Source organism: Taeniopygia guttata, chromosome 30, assembly GCF_048771995.1.
Source record: "Taeniopygia guttata chromosome 30, bTaeGut7.mat, whole genome shotgun sequence".
Classification (NCBI taxonomy): Eukaryota; Metazoa; Chordata; class Aves; order Passeriformes; family Estrildidae; genus Taeniopygia; species Taeniopygia guttata.
In genome coordinates this window covers 6455520-6476219 of record NC_133055.1, presented here as the reverse complement: position 1 = coordinate 6476219, position 20700 = coordinate 6455520, and the positions used below count along the sequence as shown (strand labels likewise).

The 20700-nt window shown below is 57.0% G+C and overlaps 1 pseudogene; it reads left to right on the top strand.

The window, feature by feature from the left end:
• Positions 1–20700, top strand: part of LOC140680996 (uncharacterized) — a 608239-nt pseudogene that overhangs the window by 319071 nt on the left and 268468 nt on the right.

The window sequence follows — 20700 nt, the reverse complement described above, 5'->3', positions numbered from 1 at the left end:
CCCGTATGGGGAATAAAACAGAGAGTAAAGCAATGGAGCTGATAAAGGGGCCCGATATCTGAGGCCTGACTGAGCAGAAACTGTGGGAGACACAGACACAGTTTAAGTCTCCCTGGGCAAGGAGTGACCAAGCAACGTGGTGTGAGACTTTGTGATAAAATAATGTTACCAGGTGATGCCATGTCATGAGGAATGTGTAACCAATGAGAAATTGTACCAAAAACAGAGCCCTATATAAGCACCCTACAAGTAAATCCCTGTATAAACACCTGGTACACACAATAAAATTGGCTTTGGTCTAATCTCGGATGTCCCCGTCTCTCCCTGGTGGATATCCCTGTTGTGGGTGATCCCCGTTGGGTGGGGGGAAGGTGTTGGAGGATTTCTTTCCCTTCTCCTCGTGCTGCCGTGGTTTGGTTGGTAATAAATTCCCTCCCTGTGCCCGGGCTGGGTCTGTTGTCCCCGTGCCGCTGCTCGGGGCGGGATCTCTCCCGTTCCTTCTCTGCACTCCCGGGCCTCTCCTCAGCCAATGAGAGAATGCGGTGGACAAGAGTCAGCCAATCAGAGAGAGCGGCGCTGATGACTCAGCAGTTGCCGGGCAGACCCGCAGCAGGCAGTGTTCCCCACCCGGACCCCGCCCTCCCTGCCCAGTGCCGGCCCCGCCGTGGGGTCCCCCCAAGTCCCTCCCCAGTGCCCCCATAAACTGGGCTGGGTTTAACTGGGAAGCGTTACTGGGAACACTGGGAGCAGGCGGGCAGGGGCAGAGTGACAGCAGGGCTGGGGGTACACAGGACCCCCCCAAAATCAGCGTGGGGATGGAGCGGGGGATCCCGGCTGGGCCCGAGGCCACGGGGAAGCTCTGCGGCCGCTGGTGGCTCAGGAGCTCTGTGGGCAGAGAAACAGGGGTGACACCGGGCTGGGGGCCCCAGGTGGAGCACACAGACTCTGGGGGAGAGGGGACATGACCCCTTGGGAACCCCCTGACCTTGCACAGGTAGAACCCGAGCCCCAGAGCCAGGAAGACGAGGCCCAACACGAAACCCTCAGTGCCTGACAGCATCTTGCTGCAGGCGGCATCTCTGAGGGGTTCGCAGGGGTCAGGACCCCCCAAAAGCTCTCACAGGCACCCAAGCCCCTCGAAGCACCCTCCTGGTGGCTCCCAGCCCACTCAGGATCCCCTGAAACCTCCCTCTTTATCCCTTCCTCACCTCCCCAGCACCCACCAAAGCCCCTCCTGTCCCTCTCAGGATCCCACAACCCCCTTCCAGTTGCCCCCTGCTGCCCCAGGACCCCCAAACCCTCTCCCAGTCCCTTCCCAGCCCCACCAGGATTCACCCAGACCCCTCCCAGTCTCCTCCCAGCACAACCAACCTCATCCCAATCTCTGCTTTTCCATCCCCAATCTCCATCCAGCTCCTCCAGGCTCACTCTAGTCCCTCCCAGTCACACCCAGTACCCCCAAACTCCCTTCCAGTGCCCACCAGGACCCCCAGAACCTCATCCCACCAGCTTCTTCTCTGCTGAATTCCTAGAGGAAGACCAGGCCCAGCTACTACCAGACCTTCAGAGAAAACTCCACCCTTCTAGAGATCACCACTTCAGCAGCATTTCATCTGCCACTCCAGGAGGAGCAGCCACCATTTTAACTGGACTACTACCAACACCCTGACTCCTCAGGGTGTCAGGTTTCTGCCTCCCTCACTAGTTTCATTTGTACTAATTGCATTTTTAAAATTATTATTTTTATTTAGTTTTTTTTCCTGGTAAAGAACTGTTATTCCCATTCCCATATCTTTGCCTGAGAGCCTTTTGTTAAATTGTGGTAATTCGGAGGGAGGGGGTTTACCTTTTCCATTTCACAGGAGGCTTTTGCCTTCCTTCACAGACTCCTGTCTTTTCAAACCTAGACATGAGCCTTGCTTTTTTTCTATCCCTTGTGTGTGTGTTGTGGGCTCGGGTCTGTCTCTAGATCCCCTTGTGGGCAGGGGTGGCCCTTTTGGGCTTGTCGAGCCCCTTTGGGGTTCTGGGCTTGTGCCCGGAGGGTGGTGTGGTGGGCTGAAGGGCGCTGCTGAGGGGCTGCAGGTGCCCATGGCACACCGCCCTGAGAGCGCCCGGTCTGGTCTGATCTCGGAAGCAAAGCTGGGTCGGGCCCTGCTGCTGCTGGGGGCAGCGAGGATGACGTCGAGGATGACGTCGAGGGTGAGAACCTCTTGCTCCACCTGACCACCGGCAGGCTGAAGATGGTGGACTTTGATTCTGACATCTCCTTTAAAGCCAGGTTCCACAGGGAATTTGCAGATGGGTCCACACACAGGGGGATGCTCCCAGATTTGGGCATTGCACAGCCTTGCCGGGAACCAAAGGTTCCCCCTTTGCTGGGGCAGATGCAGCTGATCCTTCAGTCGGCTGCCAGGCTGCTTTTGGCAGGGCTGGGGGCATGGGCTGGGGTGGGTACGAAATGGGAGTGGGCTCCTGGCCCTGCCAACAGCCCCCAGCACCCACCGTGCCCCGGGTGGGGCTGGGCTGGGGCAGCCAGCCCGACACAAACAAACCCCCACGGTGGGAGCAGAGGTGGGACTGCAGAGCCTGTGCAGGGGCTGCTTTGCTCTGCAGGCAAGGAAGGGCTTGGGCTGCTCCACTGCCCTTGTTTGCTTTGGGATCACCATGGGGGCAGTGCAGGGGGAAGGGAGAAAGCCTGGGATTCCCTCACCTGTGGGTGGGTTTTTCCCTGGCATGCAGGGATTGGGCCTTCCCCAAGCCTCTGACAGAGATAAGATTTTTGACCTTTTTTCTTGTTGCCCTATTTGTCTGAAATCTATTTTCAATAATTTGTTGTTAGTTTTTGTAGAGGAAGCGTTCCAGGTGGGGTCCAGTCTGGATCAGGAAGTGCGGGGCACCGCGGGCAGCTGGGACAAGGGGACAGGAGCCTTCAGCTGACGGGGCTTTCTGGTTTCTCTCCTTGCAGCCGGGCTCTGCGGGTGCTGAGGCTGCTCTGGGCTCTGCCAGGGCCCTGCTGGAGCTCAGCACTGGGCTGCAATCAGCCAAAGGAGAAATGGGGTGCCCTGCAGCACAGACTTGCTTGAGCATTTCAGCAGCACAGCTCAAGTTTGCAGAGTGTACACCTCCAAGGGAAACATGCCACCACCCAAAAAATAAACTTGTTCAATAGCTTCTGAAATGAAATCAATCTGGGATGACCCCAAATGACGTTTTGCACCTTGCTCAAGCTGTAGCTCAGCCCTTCTCTGAACTGTTCTCTCCCCACCTGCCTTTTACTCCCCAACTGCTCCCTCTTTTCCCCCAGTGAGTTCCCAGCCCATTCCAGTCTCCATCACACTGTTGCATTCCTTGGTGCCCCTCACCATGAGGAAGGCTGAGCCCCAGGCTTAGGGACTCATCCTGTCACTGGCTGAGGAGCAGCAATGTCTCAGAGGTCTGGTGGGATTTTAGTGTCATTCAGAGCTGCTCTCCAGCCCCCAGCTCTCCTCACTGCTGAGTTCCCGCTCCCTTTTCCTCATCCTTGCAGCAGGATGAGCTCTGTGAATCCCCTTGAGCCTCCCCACTCTTCCCAGCCCACACACCCACCTCAGTTAGGCTGAAGCTGCAGCTTCTCTGTCTCCTCTGGCACACCAGTGCAGTCCCCTGTGCGGGGAGCCCCAGCCCCAGAGCACAGCACTCAGCAGTGCAGTCGGGGCTGGAGCAGCTGCCCTGCAGCCCTGGCTTGGCTCTTTGTGGCAGGGAATGCTCCCTGTGTGCAGCTGTCCCTGCAGGATGGCCCCAGGGCAGAGCCCAGCCGGGCTCCCCCTGCAGCCCCTGAAGCTTGGGGCAGACAGTGGTCCCAGAGCTGAGGTTCACGGGGAGCACCAGAGCTGTGCCTCGCACTCTGGTGCCGTGTCACAGTCTCGTGTGCAGGGGCAGCTCCAGGGCCTTCTTCCTCTTCCTCCACCCAGGCCAGCTTGGGCACTCTTGGGGGTCTCTGCTCCATGTCCATGACTGGATTTGTGGCTACTTGCAGGAGAGATGCCTCGGAAATTCTCCGAGTCAGCAAGTCCTGCTTTCGTGCCTGGAAGGCACCTTCAAGAGAGAAGCCTCAGGAAGGCTCAGGACAGCAAGTCCTGTGCTCTGGTCTCGAGGGCTCCTGCCACAAGCACGGGAGACTCCTGTCAAGGATTGTGCTCTGGCCTCGAGGGCACCGGCAGCAGGGATGGGAGATGCCTCCAGGGCACCAAGTCCCACACTCTGCCCTCGAGGGCACCTGCAGAAGAGAAGCCTTGGGAAGGCCACGGGTCAGCAAGTCCTGTGGTCTGGCTTCAACGTCAGCTGCAGGAATAACACCTTGGAAACGCTCCGAGTCAGACACGAACAAGTGTGCTGTGTGGGAGCTCCTCACAGCACTGCGCTGTCCCGTCCTGTCCTTGTTGTGTGCACCGAGCACTGTGGCATGGTCCTGTCACCACCAGCTCCTGTGTCAGCATGTGTCACAAAGGGCCCTTGGACACCCAGCGGCGTTCCATGCTGCACCATGTCACAAAGGGCCCTTGGATACCCTGTCCTGTTCCGTGCCATGGTGACCATGCTGCACCGTGTCACAAAGGGCTCTTGCACACACTGCCACCTGCCCTGGGGCCACCCTGTGGTAGGTAAGGGACAGGCGAGCGGAAGACCACGCGATGTCACGGAAAGATAGACCCCTCCCCCTCTCTCTTCCCCACGCTATCTATTAACCCCAGAAGCCCCAGAAGAATGCAGCCACACCTGCTCTGGTAAATTTCCACTACCCGACTAACCCCTGAGACCCCCAACCCCCCTCTGACGTAGCAAAGACCCCTAAAAACTATTTAAACCCACGAGATAGGATAATAAACGCTTTTCGACCGTCTGCCATATTGGTGTCTGCGTGTGTTGACTAGCCCGAGCAGCCTGGGCGAGACCAGGCTGCCGTGCTGTTCCCTGAACCAGGTCCCTGGTTGTCCTTTATAAAGGCAACATACTGGTGCCGAAACCCGGGACAAAAGAAGAAAAAAAGGAAAAATTCCCCCGGCGGACGGGATACACCTGGACAGAAGCAGCGGCTGGAACGGTCAGACCGTATCTAGGCGCAAGGGGAGACGTCCCCGGGGCCCGCGAGCGTCATGGACAGCGTCGCATGGGTCGTGAGTATGAAGCAATGGAGTATCGAGTTTAAGCTCAGGGACTTTCATCTTGCTATAGCAAGGCTGCTTGAGCTTGGAGCAACCGAATGCTCAGTGGATGCCATGCATCTGGGAATATGGGAACAGTGTACAGCCACGCTGGCCGGGGAGGCAAAATCCTCAGGCAGTGGCGAGAGCGTTACGTCACGGGGCAAGGTAGAAAAAACCCCGCGCAAGGCAATAGAAAAGCAAGAGACGTGGAGTGCAGCGCATATGTGTTTATTAGTCAGACCCGAGCTCGGGGGGGGGCGAAAGTGCAGACCGTCCCTGGGGACAGTCCGCCCGAGAACGGAAACCCGGGGGGGCACAGCGCGACAACCCCTTCCCCGGATCAGAGCGCAGCCCGGCCCCGCCGCGGAGCTGAGCCCAGCCCAGCCCGGCAGAGGCAGCGCAGCCCCCGGAGCGGCGCATTCCGAGCGGCGCGGCCCCGCTCCCGCCGGGGCCCAGACCCGGCTGCGGCTCCGCGCCGCTTCCCCGCCAGCGCGCCGAGCAGAGCGGCGCCGAACCCCGCCGCGGCAGCCCCCCAAGACACCCCCGCCGCGGAAAACCCCCGGAAAACCCCCGCCGCAGAAAAACCCCGAGAAGCCGCGGCTTCCCAATCCGTCCCGCCGCCGCCGCCGATCAGAGATCCGCTGTCAGAGGCGCAGCCGCGCGCGGGGCGCTTTTGGCGGGAGCTGGCAGGAGAAGCCAAAATCGCGGAAGCCGCAGCTCAGAAAGAATCCCCGGCAGCGTGGCCATGCTGCCGCCTTGAAAATGGCGCCGGGTGCCGCAGAGGGGGGCGGGGCACAAGAAATCTCGGCGCGAAAACTCAGACACCGCGCGATTTCAGAGGCGCGCGTGCGCGGGAGAAAGGGGCGGAGAGCGGCAGAAGGCAGAGAGCCAACCAGCGGCCGCGCCAGGCGCCGCCACCATATAAGGGAAAAACCACCCCCCGCGGTAGGTGCGGCGAGCCAGGGGGGCGGAAGCGGCCCCTCCCCCGTGGGGAGGAGAGAGCTCGGGGCCGGACAAAACGGCGCGAAGCCCCGGAAGTGCTCTGGCATTTGACTTCCGGCGCGAAGCCTGGCGACCGGTCTGCCGGCTCCTCCGAGCCGGCGGGGGCCAGCCGGAACTCCGAAACAAAAGATACGGAACCAGCACAGTTTAAAACAAAACCGAATAGAGTTCTAAGCCGCACCGAAAAGCGGTCACAATCGCTAAGGAATGCGGGTCCCAGCGCCCGGAAACACGGAACGGAGGGGGGGGGGGGGGGGCGCGCGGGCGAACTCAGCCTCCTCCCACCGCAAGCGGCGCCTGTGCCGCAGAGTCAGCAGGAGACGCCCCGATACGGGACCCCTGGGTAACCCTGGCCATGAAATTGGGGAGAAAGCCCCCAGGGATGTAGGAGACATGCTGCCTCTGCGGCAGTCGGGACCCCCACGTGGTGAGACTATGAGAGCCACTGCTGCACACCCACTGCTGCCAATCAAACCTGACCCTCAAAACAAAACTAATGAGAAACTGTGAGTCTTGTTTACAGGACACGCTGGTAAACCATCCCCATGACACATACACCCCTGCTCCAGAAGGAGATGACAGACCACCAAACTGCCAGACAACACCTGAGAATCCCACGGTGGTGAGATCCAAACATGCAGAGTGTCTTTCTTCATGCAATTTTGCTGTTTAGAGGCTTGTGGCCAGGGAAACAAGCTAGCCCAGGCCACTACCCTCATCAGCTATTTAGGTGGGTCGTGCAACAAGTAACAAGGTGCTCAAAAAGTCACCATAATAAATACCCCATCCTTCGTGTTCCACATAGCCAGCCTGTTTAGAAGCTACCTTACTAACCCTAAATGAAACCAAATCAAACCTGACTAACCCCTATTAGTTTTGCTATGATGTTAAACCCACTTTTCTGCAAAGGCATTGCTTTAAATACCCCCTTCAGTTACTCCACATCCAGTACCCCCCACCAGTGCAGATGGGACACTCCCCGCAGAGGAATCACCCTGAGTCAAATCACAGGACAGGGCAGATGTTTTGGGAATGCAACCTTAGCAAAGCAGAAAGGCAACTTCTGCACTGAAGTTGTCAAGCCTGACAGAAAAACCAACAAGTGAATGACCCCATCTGCATCTAGGCTGTGAGTTTGCCAGTGATCCAGAGCGAATCCTTATATGTTCCTTGCCAAGTTTAATAACTCTATCGATTTCTGTGTTCAAGTTCTGATTGTCCCCAGGGTCTTGTACCACTCAGACGAAGAGATATACCATCTTCTCGAAGAACCTAACAGACTCCACAAAAGGGAAATCATCACAGGTATAACTATCGCGATGATGCTCGGCCTGGGAGCAGCTGGCACAGCCACAGGTGTCTCAGCCATCGCAACCCAACAGCACGGACTCTCTCAGCTGCAAATGACCATCGACGAGGACCTGCAGAGGATCGAGAAATCCATCTCCTACCTAGAGAAATCAGTCTCTTCGCTTTCAGAAGTAGTTTTACAAAATAGGCGAGGTCTGGACCTTTTGTTTATGCAACAAGGAGGACTGTGTGCAGCTTTGAAGGAGGAATGCTGCTTTTATGCAGATCATACGGGAGTCGTTAAAGACTCCATGGCAGAACTCCGAGACAGACTGGCTCAGAGAAAGAGAGACAGAGAAACCCAACAGAGCTGGTTTGAATCCTGGTTCAATCAATCACCTTGGCTCACCACTTTAATTTCCGCCCTGGTAGGTCCACTGGCAATACTGCTTTTAGCTGGTACCATAGGACCATGCCTGCTGAACAAACTAGTCTCGTTTGTTCAGGCCCGTCTGGAAAGGGCAAACATTCTGTTCATAGGCCACCAACAAATGCTATAAACCAAAAACTGCGAACACAGTCAGTAGCTAAAGCCTTCAGCACCCGCCTTGAAAAATCTACCCAGATCTACTAAACCACCCTTTCCTTAACAAGTTGCAAGTTTGTACCTCACTCCAGTGCCTATACCTACGACTACCTCATTTTGTATGTGATAAGGAGGGGGGAGATGTGGTAGGTAAGGGACAGGCGAACGGAAGATCACGGGATGTGACGGAAAGATAGACCCCTCCCCCTCTCTCTTCCCCACGCTATCTATTAACCCCAGAAGCCCCAGAAGAATGCAGCCACACCTGCTCTGGTAAATTTCCACTACCCGACTAACCCCTGAGACCCCCAACCCCCCTCTGACGTAGCAAAGACCCCTAAAAACTATTTAAACCCACGAGATAGGATAATAAACGCTTTTCGACCGTCTGCCATATTGGTGTCTGCGTGTGTTGATTAGCCCGAGCAGCCTGGGCGAGACCAGGCTGCCGTGCTGTTCCCTGAACCAGGTCCCTGGTTGTCCTTTATAAAGGCAACACCACCCCCAGCCCCCCAGAGTGGCCCAGGTTGGAAGGAATGCCTTGCCCCAAGTGTGTCAGACAGCCCAACAGGATCTTTAGGAACGGCTCCGACCATCAGCAAACGCTGCCCTGCTCTGCGGGCTCAGAGCAGCAGGAGCCCCCGCAGCTGCCGACGCAGCCGCGGCGGGAAGGGCACGGGACCCTCCACAGAAGCTGCCACGGCCTCCTCGGGACACGTCCCACATGGTGGCCATCCTAAGCACGGCCGTGTGACACAGACCAGGAACGTGTGGGTCAGGGCAAGAATGGTGCTCTGACCCTGGGGCCCGGGGAGCGCTGACATCAGCCGCTGAGGCACAGTCCCCGCCGAAGCAGAGTTCCCTCGAGCCCTGGCAGCACCGGTGCCCGTCTGCTGTCCCAGAAACCTGTGCCCCAAAAGGGCTGCTCTGCCAGAGGGCAGCCAAAGCTGGTGTGTGTTGCAGCATTTTTCAGAGAAAGAGGACATGAGTTATGAGATTTGAGCTACTCCAGTCTAGGACTCAGATTTGGGCCTTGTGAGGCCTTCAAGCCTCTGACGCAGTTAGAAATTCAGAGCTTGTGGCACAGATAGAAATAGTATTAAGGTTTGACGGGGACCACTGGGCTGTCTGGGTGTGAATTAGTATACGTTTATAGTGTAAGGCTCAAGCCACTTTAAGGAAAAGGTAAACAATGTTAGCCTACCAATCAGAGTGCCTTTGTTTCTGTAAACGATGTAGAAGTTTATATAAACTACCATCTTATCTCAAATAAACGGAGAACATTTGATTAACCACATTGGTTCAGATCTGCGTTTGTCTTGTCCAGTTTCCCGTTTTCCTGAGATTCCCTCGCTTTTGGTGTGCACTGGGGGCTGTGCTGCGTCCTACAGGGGCTGTTGGTAGCAGCACCTGGAGCAACTGGTGGCAACACTTGGTGCGTGTCAGATGTTGTTGCTCCTTCCCGGAATGATTTTTTCATGGAAGGGATTAGCAGCAGCACAGAAACACCAACAGCTACTCAACTTCACAGGACAAAGAGAATCCACCGAAACACTGTCATGTTTCCTTGTGCTTTTGTGTCTTTCTTGCATTCGAAAAGAAAGAGAATTGGCCCAAGCCCTGCTATTCAAATCTCCAGCTGCTGTGTGACTTCCTGTGGCAGCTCACGTGCAAACACAACTGGCTGCCTGCTCAGCTCGGCACTGGACGGCCACAAACAGGGAGGGCCCTGGTGAACATCTCTTTGGTCTGGTGGGGCAGCGAGGGCACAGGAGACAAAGACTGCTCCTCCCGTGTTCATGGGGCAACAGAGAGATTTTATTTCCCAAGCCCCCCCTCACACAGGGCTGCCGTAGTGCTCTCTTTTCCCCCCTTTTGTCCCAGCTAGCTCCGTGGGGGGAGGCGAGCGCGGGCAATTTCCGTCTTTTCCGGCGAGCCCTCGCAGGCGTCGGCTGGTGCTACGTGGGTCTGGGAGCAAAAGGCGAGTCCTGCGGCGAATAAAAGGAGAGAGACTTTTCTCCCGGTGGTAGAATCCCGGTTTATTGCGGCTTGGTTGGGAAAGCAAAAACCAAAAAGGCTGCAGCGTGCCGCGCTGGAGTTTGTTCGTGCCGTCTTGCCAGTCAGGGGCGGGGCGGCACGCTCCGGAGCTGGCCGCGAGCCAGGGGAGGTGGCGTGCAGGGCCACGGCGCTGTGGCAGACACACGCGAGTGCCGCGGCGGCAGCGGCCGCTGCGGCAGAGCGGAGTGGCCGCGGCGGGGTCGTCCGGGCGGCGGTGGCGGCAGCGGCGGCAGCAGCACGCGGGGGCCGGCAGAGAGAAAAGCCGCGGCGGGGGAGCGGGGCGGCAGCAGCACGCAGTGGCCAGGTGAGAGAAAAGCCCGGGGCGTCCCTCGCCCGCAGGTTAAGTACCGAACAGGGGAAACCCGGGGCAGCCAATGGGGTAACGCCACGGGGGGTCTGAGGGCAGTGGGGTGCAGGGGTACATCCAATGGGGGATGGACAGGTGGAGGGTCCCAGGGCGTCTGCCGACCCCGCCGCGTGACTGACAGATGGCCTGAGATGTAAACACAATGACTCTGCACTTTCCCGGGAAGGCAAACCGCGGGGACAGATGGGAAAACCCGGGGGGGTCGCTACGGAGCACGGGGGGGGTACATGGAACGAAATTATACATAATAAAACATATAATAACACAATTCCACATCTCCCTCTTCTGTTTTTCAAAAGAAAAGAACGGAAAATAACTTAAATGGGAGATTTTACAGTCCTGTTCCCCATCATTGAACCTGATGTCCTCTGGGTGTTCTCAGTTCTTTTCTGGCTGTTTACGTCGAGCGGTGTCAGCTCTGATGGGCCGGCGAAGACTGCGCGGTCAATGTGCACGGTGGAATTGATGACCTTTAAACCTTTTAACATTACTAAAACTTATATTAAGAACAATGAGTGTTAACAGCAACATAAGTCCCGTTTCTGAAATGGATTGGATTTAACCTGTGAGACTTCATCCTTCAAAGCGACCTTAGCCAGTCACTTGCGAGAGGGATGAAGCTTACATCTGAAAAACAACTGGAACATTAATTAGCATTCCAGGGAGGGGAGGTTTAAATCGAACGGGAAGAGTGAGTCCAGGGAACTGGATGGTGAAAGGGAAGGCTCTGAAAGAGAAGGTGTTAAGTCAAAAAGGAAGGGAGGAGACTTTCTCTGTCTGCGGAGGGCTGCATGCTTCACCTGAGGATCTTTTTTCTTATTAGTCTGGTGTTTGGGGACATATGGCCAGACAAATTTGGACAGGACCCATCTCAGGCCTGAGGGCGTGGACACGCAAGCATATCTCTGTCCCCAGGTGACTAACTCGTGGGGCCCTTCCAGCTGCCAAGTCTCCGGATTTTTGATGAGCACTGGTGGTTTTTCCCTAACCTTGCTCTGCTCGTGGTTGCCAAAGTGCCTAGTGATTGGTGGGTTGAGGTTTTCAAAAGAACAATTTAGGAAATTCAGTGTAAAGAGGGCACACGCGAGTCAAACTTGGGGGTACTCAACCTTCATAGTTGGTGTTTGTTGTTTCAGCATACGTTTGAGACTCTGATGAGTCCGCTCCACCACGGCTTGACCTGTCGGGGAATATGCGATGCCAGTTTTGTGCTCTATTCCCCATTGCTGCAGGAAGCTGGCAAATCCCTTGGATGTGTACCCGGGGGCATTATCTGTTTTTATCAATTTTGGGACGCCCAGCATAGCGAAGGCCTGTATCAAATGCTTTTCAATGTCTTTGGCTTTCTCCCCTGTGTGGGCAGAAGCAAAGACTGCCCCAGAGAAAGTGTCTACAGAGACATGGACGTACTTCATCCTCCCAAAGGAATGGATGTGAGTAACATCCATCTGCCATACCTCGCAGGACTTCAGACCCCTAGGGTTTGCCCCTGAGCTCACCGATGGTAGGGGGAGCGACTTACAGGATGGGCAGGTGGCCACAATGGCTCTGGCTTGGTCACGGGTGAGGTGGAATTGCCGGACCAGCCCGGGCGCATTCTGGTGGTAAAGCTGGTGGCTGATCTTAGCTTGCTGGAACTTATCTGGGACCGGTGCTACCTGAGCCGGTGCGGCAGCGAGAGAATCGGCACGCCGATTGCCCTCGGCCAAAAACCCTGGCAAGTTGGTATGTGACCTGATATGCATCACGTAAAAGGGTTGCTCTCGGTGGGAGACTAGCTTAATCAGTTTCGAGAGCAATTTGTGCACGGCTTCGTTGGACACACCCTGCAGGACAGCATCCTGCGCTCTAGACACTACACCAGCTACATATGCCAAATCGGTTACCAAATTAAAAGGTTCAGAAAATCGCTCAAAGGCTCTGACGACAGCAGCCAACTCAGCTATTTGAGGGGAGCCTTCCACCTCCACAATATCTGCCTCCCACTGCTGCATCTGGGGGTCTTTCCAAGTTATCATAGACTTGTGAGAACTCCCAGACGCGTCTGTAAACACTCAAGGCTTTGAGTGGCTTTTTGCTCTGAATTTGTTTGATGGACAATGCGAATTGAATTTCTGTTTCGAAAATTTTGTGGGCTGGTCTCAAAACTGAAATTTTGCCTGTGTAGCTGTCTAGAGAGAACTGCAGGGATTCATTTTCCTGTAACAGGTGTTCTAGCATGACCTTGGTGAATTGGCCTGATTCCAATTTGATGGGAATGTGAATGCATTCGAAGTCACATCCAGCTAGCTCTTGGATCCGCGCTCTTGCTTTGCGGATCAGTTCCGCTACTAACTCCTGTGGCCTTGTCATTCTCTTGGACCGATGGTGACTTAGGAAGACCCATTCTATGATGGAGAGTGGGTCCCTTCGGTCTTGGCCCTTGCCCTTCCCTGGGGTGTCTGTCCATTGAAATATCACACCATGGAGGTGCGGCAGCCTGCCCAATATGATGAATTTAAAGGGCAGGTCCGGATCGTACCGGTGGGCCTGTCTGGCAGACATTGTCTCCTGGACCCTAATCAAAGCTGCTTGGGCCTCTGGGGTGAGTTCCCTGGGAGAAGTCGGCTCCTCCCCCCCTTTCAATAAATCTAAAAGAGGGGCTAGGTCTCTGTTTGTAATGCCTAGCCATGGCCTCACCCAGTTCAAAGAACCGCACAGCTGCTGGACGTCTGCTAGGGTCCGAATTTTGGTTTTGATGGCTACTTTTTGCGGGGTGATAGTCCACTTGGTAATTTCCAAACCCAGGTACTTCCAGGGTGGCATCTTTTGAATCTTGTCCTCTCGCAGCTTGAACCCTTTAGCAACCAACGCATCGGTTGTCAGGTTAAGCGCGTGTGTAAGGAGATCGTCATTGGGAGCACAAATCAGGATATCATCCATATAATGCTGGATGATCACGCCCTCGGTGGCTGTACGGACTGGGGTCAGCAATGAAGCTACGTACCGCTGGCAGATGGTGGGTGAGCATTTGAGGCCCTGTGGCAACACTCGCCAATGGTACCGCTCCATTGGGGCTTTTTGGTTGACGGACGGAACCGAGAAGGCAAAACGTGGCATGTCTTCAGGGTGGAGGGGGATATGGAAGAAGCAATTTTTGATGTCAATTACAGCCAATTCCCAATCTTTGGGTAACATTGTGGGGGACGGCATCCCTGGTTGGAGTGGACCCATATTTTCAATCACATTGTTGATGGCACGGAGGTCGTGGAGCAGCCGCCATTTCTCTTTGCCTGGTTTTTTCAGGACAAAGACGGGGGAATTCCAAGGAGATGTTGTTTCTTGGATATGTCCCTTGGCAAGTTGCTCTGCCACGAGCTTTTGGAGCGCTTTTAATTTTTGTTTATTGAGCGGCCACTGCTCTACCCAGATTGGGACATCAGAAAGCCAATTCAACTTTTGGGTAGGACGCTCCTCAGTGACCGCTGCCCGAAAAACCTGGGGGGTAGGACTGGTCAATGTGACCCCCCACTGGGCCATCAGGTCCCTTCCCCACAGGGGCTCTGTGTAATCTAGAACAAACGGACGCAGGTAAGCTGTTTGTCTGTTTGGCCCCTCAAATTTGATGATGTTTTTAGATTGTTTTGCCAATTGTGCCACTCCGACACCTTGAATGTGTCCAGCCACGTCCTGTAACTCCCAACGCGACAGCCAATCCCATGAGGGAATGACTGTGACGTCTGCCCCTGTGTCCAAGAGGCCGTTAAGCCACTTGTGCTCACCGCCATTCCACATGTAACACGCAATTTTGGGTCTATCCTTCCCAATTACCTGGGCCTGACACACCTCGTAGATCTTCTCTGCGGTTTTTATCCATAGGTCTTCTGGGTAGACGGGGGCCCCAGATGCAGGTATGGCTTGGGCGATGATTTGTCCTTTGGGAAGGTAGACTGGCGGGTGAGCACAGTGCAGCCACAGCACCAGATGTTTAGGGTTTGCAGGTGTCAAATTGGGTGCGTAAGTGATGTCGAGTGGCGTGTATTTTGTGTCCCCAAGGACAATGTATTTACTGTGGAGTCTCCTCCAGGTCCCTGGGTCCTGTGTGTCGACGGTGACAAAGTGCCAATTGCTGTCCCTGAGCAGTAGGGGTTCGGTTAGGGGCAACCTGTATGGAGAGAAGTCGGACTGGGTGTTAAGGATGGGCCTGGGATGGTCGGGGTCCCGACCAAGCCATGCCTGTGAGATGAAATTCCCGACTCCCCCCATGCAGGCTGGTTCACCAGCTCTTGTTCCCCTATTGTGCAATTCGGTAATGTCATGTGTGGTATTAGAGTTATTGTCCTCAGGTGGGTATGCTAATGTGTTGTCCCTCCTGCCCCTTGATGTTATGTTTCCCATCAAATTTGTGTCCTCACGCAGGGAGGGACTGCGCTGGGAAATTAGTTTTTTGATTGTCCCCCTGGGTTGAAGGCACCTTGCCCTTGCTGTTGGTTTTTAAAACGTAAGAAGTCCTCTTTGAGGGGGCAATGGGATGCCCAGTGTCCTTTCTTATTGCAGAGGTTGCAGGGCTTTCCTGGGTGGTAACCTTTGGGTGGTGGCCCAGTGAAGCGGCGTGCAGGAGCTGGGGCCGCGGATGGCGTGTGGGCTTCGGCGAAGGAGACTCTCCGTGATGGCGTTTGGGGTGTCCCCTGAGGGTCCTTTGATGGCAGGGTGACCCTTTGAGCGCACACGTCCAGCATGTCCTGGAGCGTTGGCTCTGGGTCGAGGGGCAGGCTCAGCATTGCCTGTCTGCAGGCCTCATTGGCGTTCTGCAGGGCGATTTGCTTCACCATGCCTTGCCTCAATCCCTCCTCTGGAACCTGTGCTTCAGCTGCCCTGTACAACCTGTCTATGAAACTAACGAAAGATTCCTGTGTCTCCTGCTTGAGAGAAAAACAGTTAACAACAGGACCACTGGGTCTTAACTTAAAAAATGCTTTTTCTGCCGCCTTGGCAGTTGCTGCCAGTGCCCCTCTTGGAATCTTTTCCGCCTGTGTTGTTGCCACGTCCCACTCCCCCATCCCACACAGATGATCAATGGTTAACATGCCTCCATTGGTGTCAGAGGAGGTCTCGGCTTTTGCCCAAAGCTGGGGTAATGCATCTCGTACCTCCCGCCTCCATGCAGATTCCCATACCAAAAACTCAGCTTGAGTAAGCAAGCACAAAAACAGAGCAGGCATGTCAGCAGGGACGTACTCATTGGAGGAAAGTGTGACTTTTAACAGCCCCCTGAAGAATTCACTTTCCCGGCCAAACTCCTTTTGGGCTTTGCAAACATCCCTAATCACAGCCTGTGGGATAGGGGCTCACTGTGCCAGGGGTCTGCCCCTCTGCAGGGGCGTGTAGGTGACCGGTGCAGCAGAAAAGGCAAGCGGGGGTTGCGGCAGGTCGCGGCTTCCCCCCTCCCTCCCCCTTTCTCCCGCTCCACCCCTCCCTCGGGAATCGAGGCGTGGGAATCAGAGGGCAGGTCGTGGGAACGGAGGGCGGAGGCAGGACCAGGGCTAGGGGGTGTGGCTGGTGTCACCTCACCCCTAGGGGCGGGGTCGGAGGGATGACTGCTGAATGATTCATTAGGGGAGGTGCCAGAAGGGGGTGGAGGGGAGGAGTGGGTGGAGAAGTCTCGGGAGTGGGAGGGGTTGGCTGTAGGGTGAAAGGGGTCATTGGGAGACAAAGCACGGAGGGAGGGGGATGGGCATGCCATGCGGTCCCCTCCATCTTGTGCCCTGGGGCAGGGAAGGGGATTATTTTGGGAAAGGTCGGGGAAAGGTTGTGTAGAGGGATCTGGGGTTTTAAAGCTCACAACTTTACTACTATGGGGCAGGACTGTACAAAGAGAGCAACTTTGGGGAGGGGAAGGGTGCAGGGCAATGCCAGCATTGTCCTGTGATGGAACCTGGGGGTTGACAGAGAGGCCAGAATCTGCCTGCGGCTGGTTTTGCCGGGATGCCTGTCTGAGAATCCCTGGGCTAGGGAGAGAGGGATAGGAGAGGGAGTTTTGGGGATTTGGGGGGCTTGGGGGGCAGCATTCGCCCTGGGGTGGCTCTGGCTTCCCTTCGCAGTTATTTTTGACAATATTTCTCAATTGGATTGCCAGATGGATGAAAATTGAGAGGGACTGGTCGTCCTTTTGAGCAATTTCTTTTTCAACTCGGTCCCAGAATTGAATTTGGTACAAATTTGCCTGCGAGATGTCCTGGAAGGACTGCAGAAGCCACTGGGCAAAACGCTTAACATCTGACTTTTTACATCTCTTTCCTCCCCCAACTAGAATTCCTAGGATTTGAACGTAAATTCTCTCGTGCGACACAGACAATTTTGCACCCATTATGTCGATGTTAAAGTCTGTCGCGAACCTCGTGGCTGGTAAAATAACAAAAGAAAAAAAAAACCTCTATCGGAAAGCTAGGTAGCCTGCCCTTACACACTCCCTGCAGCGGGAGAAAAAATGTGGGCTCTTATCACCCCCTTGTTGGAGAAAGAGAAATCCACCTCAAAAGCAGAAGGCTGTACCCAGCCCAGGGGACCCCGGTAACTCACCACGGGTCCAGCGACGTCCAAAGGGGAAACGAAAGGTCCAGCTGTGAAGTTTTCGCCGTGGGGGGACCGAACTTCAGCGGTGCAAGCCAAAGCTGCAGGTCCAAGCCCTCTGGAAGCCCTGGCTCCTTAAAACGGAACCGCAGCTTGCGAGGGTGTTGTAACGTCCACGAGGTAAATCCACCAGCCTCTTGGGGCTCAGCGGTCCTCAGACCGTGGCCTGGAGCTCCCAAGCCCCACATTGGGCGCCACAACTGCCGTAGTGCTCTCTTTTCCCCCCTTTGTCCCAGCTAGCTCCGTGGCGGAAGGGGAGCGCGGGCAGTCTCCGTCTTTTCCGGCGAGCCCTCGCGGGCGTCGGCTGGTGCTACGTGGGTCTGGGAGCAGAGGCGTGTCCCGCGGCGAATAAAGGGAGAGAGACTTTTCTCCCGCAGGCAGAATTCCGGTTTATTGCAGTTTGTCTGGGAAAGCAAAAACCGAAAAGACTGCGGCGTGCCGCGCTTGAGTTTGTTTGTGCCGCCTTGCCGGTCAGGGGCGGGGCGGCGTGCTCCGGAGCTGGCCGCGAGCCAGGGAAGGCGGCGCGCGGGGCTGCGGCGCGGTGGCCGACTCACGCGGGTGCCGTGGCGGGAGCGGCAGCCACGGTCGCGGAGTGAAGCAGCCGCAGCGGGGTCGTCCGGAGCGGTGGCGGCGGCGGCAGCAGCACGCGGGGGCCGGCAGAGAGAAAAGCCGCAGCGGGGGAGCGGGGCGGCAGCAGCACGCAGGGGCCGGGCGAGAGAAAAGCCCGGGGCGTCCCCAGCCCGCAGGTTAAGTACCGAACAGGGGAAACCCGGGGCAGCCAATGGGGTAACGCCACGGGGGGTCTGAGGGCAGTGGGGTGCAGGGGTACATCCAATGGGGAATGGACAGGTGGAGGGTCCCAGGGTGTCTGCCGACCCCGCCGCGTGACTGACAGATGGCCTGAGATGTAAACACAATGACTCTGCACTTTCCCGGGAAGGCAAACCGCGGGGACAGATGGGAAAACCCGGGGGGTCGCTACTGAGTGCGGGGGGGGTACATGGAACGAAATTATACATAATAAAACATATAATAACACAATTCCACACCTGAGGGACACCTGAGGGACACCTGAGTGACACCTGGCACACCTGAGTGACACCTGGCACACCTGGCACACCTGGGCACAGGTACATCACACCTGAGTAACACCTGAGTGACACCTGAGTGACCCCTGGGCACAGGTAATGTTACACCTGGGGACGGATGTCACACCTGGACACAGGTGATGTCACACCTGGGTGGGTGCAGCAAGACAGAGCCACCTGTGCAGGGACATGGTGATGTCACGTGTATGACATCATAGCACCTGGGGGATGAGACAGCTGGGGAGGGGGGGAACATCACAACATCACAGCTGCTGAGGTGACACACACAGCAGGAGCCCCAAGGAACACCTGGATCCCCCCAAATTACACCTGGGACACCCCCAAAACCACCTGGAAATGCCTCAGGGACACCTGGATCAACCCTGGGACATCTGAACTTCCCTCAAAAACACCTGGATCCCCCAAAAACCACCTGGGCCTACCCAAAACCCACTTGGTCCCACCCAGGATCTCCTGGACCGACCCAGGGACAGCTGGACCCACCCCCCAAACTCATTGGGACCCCACTGAAACTCACCTGGATCCCCCTCTAAATCCACCTGGGACCCCCAAAATGCACAAGGACTCCCCCAAAACCCACTTGGACCCACCCAGGAACACCTGGGATCCCCCAAACTCATTCGGACCACCCCAAAGGCCACCTGGAGCCCCCCAAAATCACAGGTGTGGTCCTGCTCCCCCACTCCCCTGGGTTTGAATTATTGGGTCGATTTGTGGCGATTTTTGGTTTCCATTGATAAAAATCTATCCGGGGGCGGGGCCAAGGCTAATTTGGGGTGGGGCTTCAGGAGGGGGCGGGGCCAGAACCGGGAGCTGGGAACGGGGAGGGGTGGGGCCTGAGGGGGCGGGGCGCTCGGTGGGCGTGTCCAGCAGCAAGGGGCGGGGCCAAAACACGGGGCGGGGTCTAAAGAGGGCGTGGTCAGTGTCTGGGGGTTCATCCTGCCCGCTCCTACCCCCCCAAATTCCCCCGGACCCTCCCTCACCGCCCCTCCCCCACTCATGGGACACACCCCGAAACCTCCCCAGCCCCTCCCCCCTCGGCCCCCCCGGACTGTTTTCACCTGGCAACCCCCAAATCTTTGGGAATTCTCACCTGGGACCCCCTAGAGCTCCCCTGCACCCCTCCAAAATCTCCTCAGGACCACACAAACCTCACCTGGAACCCTCTAAACCTCTCCTGGAACCCCCCAAACCTCACCTGAGATCTCCAAACCTTTCCTGGGATCCCTAGACCTCACCTGGGCAGCTGGGAAACCCCAAATCACCGAGAATTCTCATCTGGGACCCCCCAAACCTCACCTGGGACCCCCCCAAAGCCTCACCTGGGACCCCCCAAACCTCACATGGGACTCCCCAAGCCACACCTGGGACCCCCTCAAAGCTCATCTAGGACCCCCCCAAAATCTCCTCAAGACCCCCCAAAAACGGCCAAAGGTGGGGCAGGGCCGGGGCGATGACGTCACCTCTTCCTGTTTCCCCTCTCCGGCCGCGCCGCGTTCCCGCGTGTCCCCAACTGCCCCGGCCGTGTCCCCTCCCCGGAGTGTCCCCAGCGGCCATGGAGCCCCGTGAGGTGCGACAATCCCGGCAGGGGGGCGGGAGGGGACAGGGGGGACACGGCGGGGAGTGGGCAGAGGGGTGGCAGAGGGTACAGGGGAACACGGGGGTGGCAGACGGGTGGAGGGGACTGAGGGTGGTAGGAGGGAACGGGGTGGGAACAGTGGGAGACGAGAGGGTGACAAAAGGGACAGAGGGGACAGCAGAGCCCTCCAGGGAGGGGACAAACGGGACCACAGGAGGGCACAGGGGCCACTGTAGGAGGCCACAACTGCCACCAGGCCCCTGACACCTCTCCTGTCCCATCCCCAGCTGTCCTCCTACCAGGTGCTGGAGGCGAAGGTGGCTGTGGTGCCCACACTGGGCGAGCTGGTGGCCACCCTGAGAGAACTGATGGCCACCGTGGCCAGGCCGCACAGGGACGTGCTGCTGGCCGTGTCCCCAGAGTTCCTGCGGGTGGCTGTGGGGACCTTGATCTTTCACCTCCAGGACGCCCTGCGCTACTACCGTGTCCCCTCCCTGGGCCACCACCCTTCCCCTCCCTGGGCTGGACCCTGGCCAACCTCGGGGACACCCCAGGGACCACCTGGACCTGTGTGAGAGCCCTGGCCAGCGCCAGGCGTGTGCTGGACAGGCTCATGGACAGCTGGGCCCGGCTGGCCAAGGCGGCCACCGAGCTCCGCGACGCCTGCAGGGATGCGGCCACCGGGAGGGGACAGCGGCTGGAGCTGTACCTGGGGCTGCTGGGGGACTTGGTGGCCGCGTGTGACAAAGCCACCACCTTCCCCCGGGAGCTGCAGCGCCGGCTCGGGGACATCGAGGCTGCCCTGGAGGGGACAATGGAGGTGTCCCGATTTCCGTGCGGCCTTGGTGGCCACAGCGGCCGAGGCTGAGCAGCTGTGGGAGGCCAGTGCCCGCCTGGCCACGCGTCACCTGCTGGGG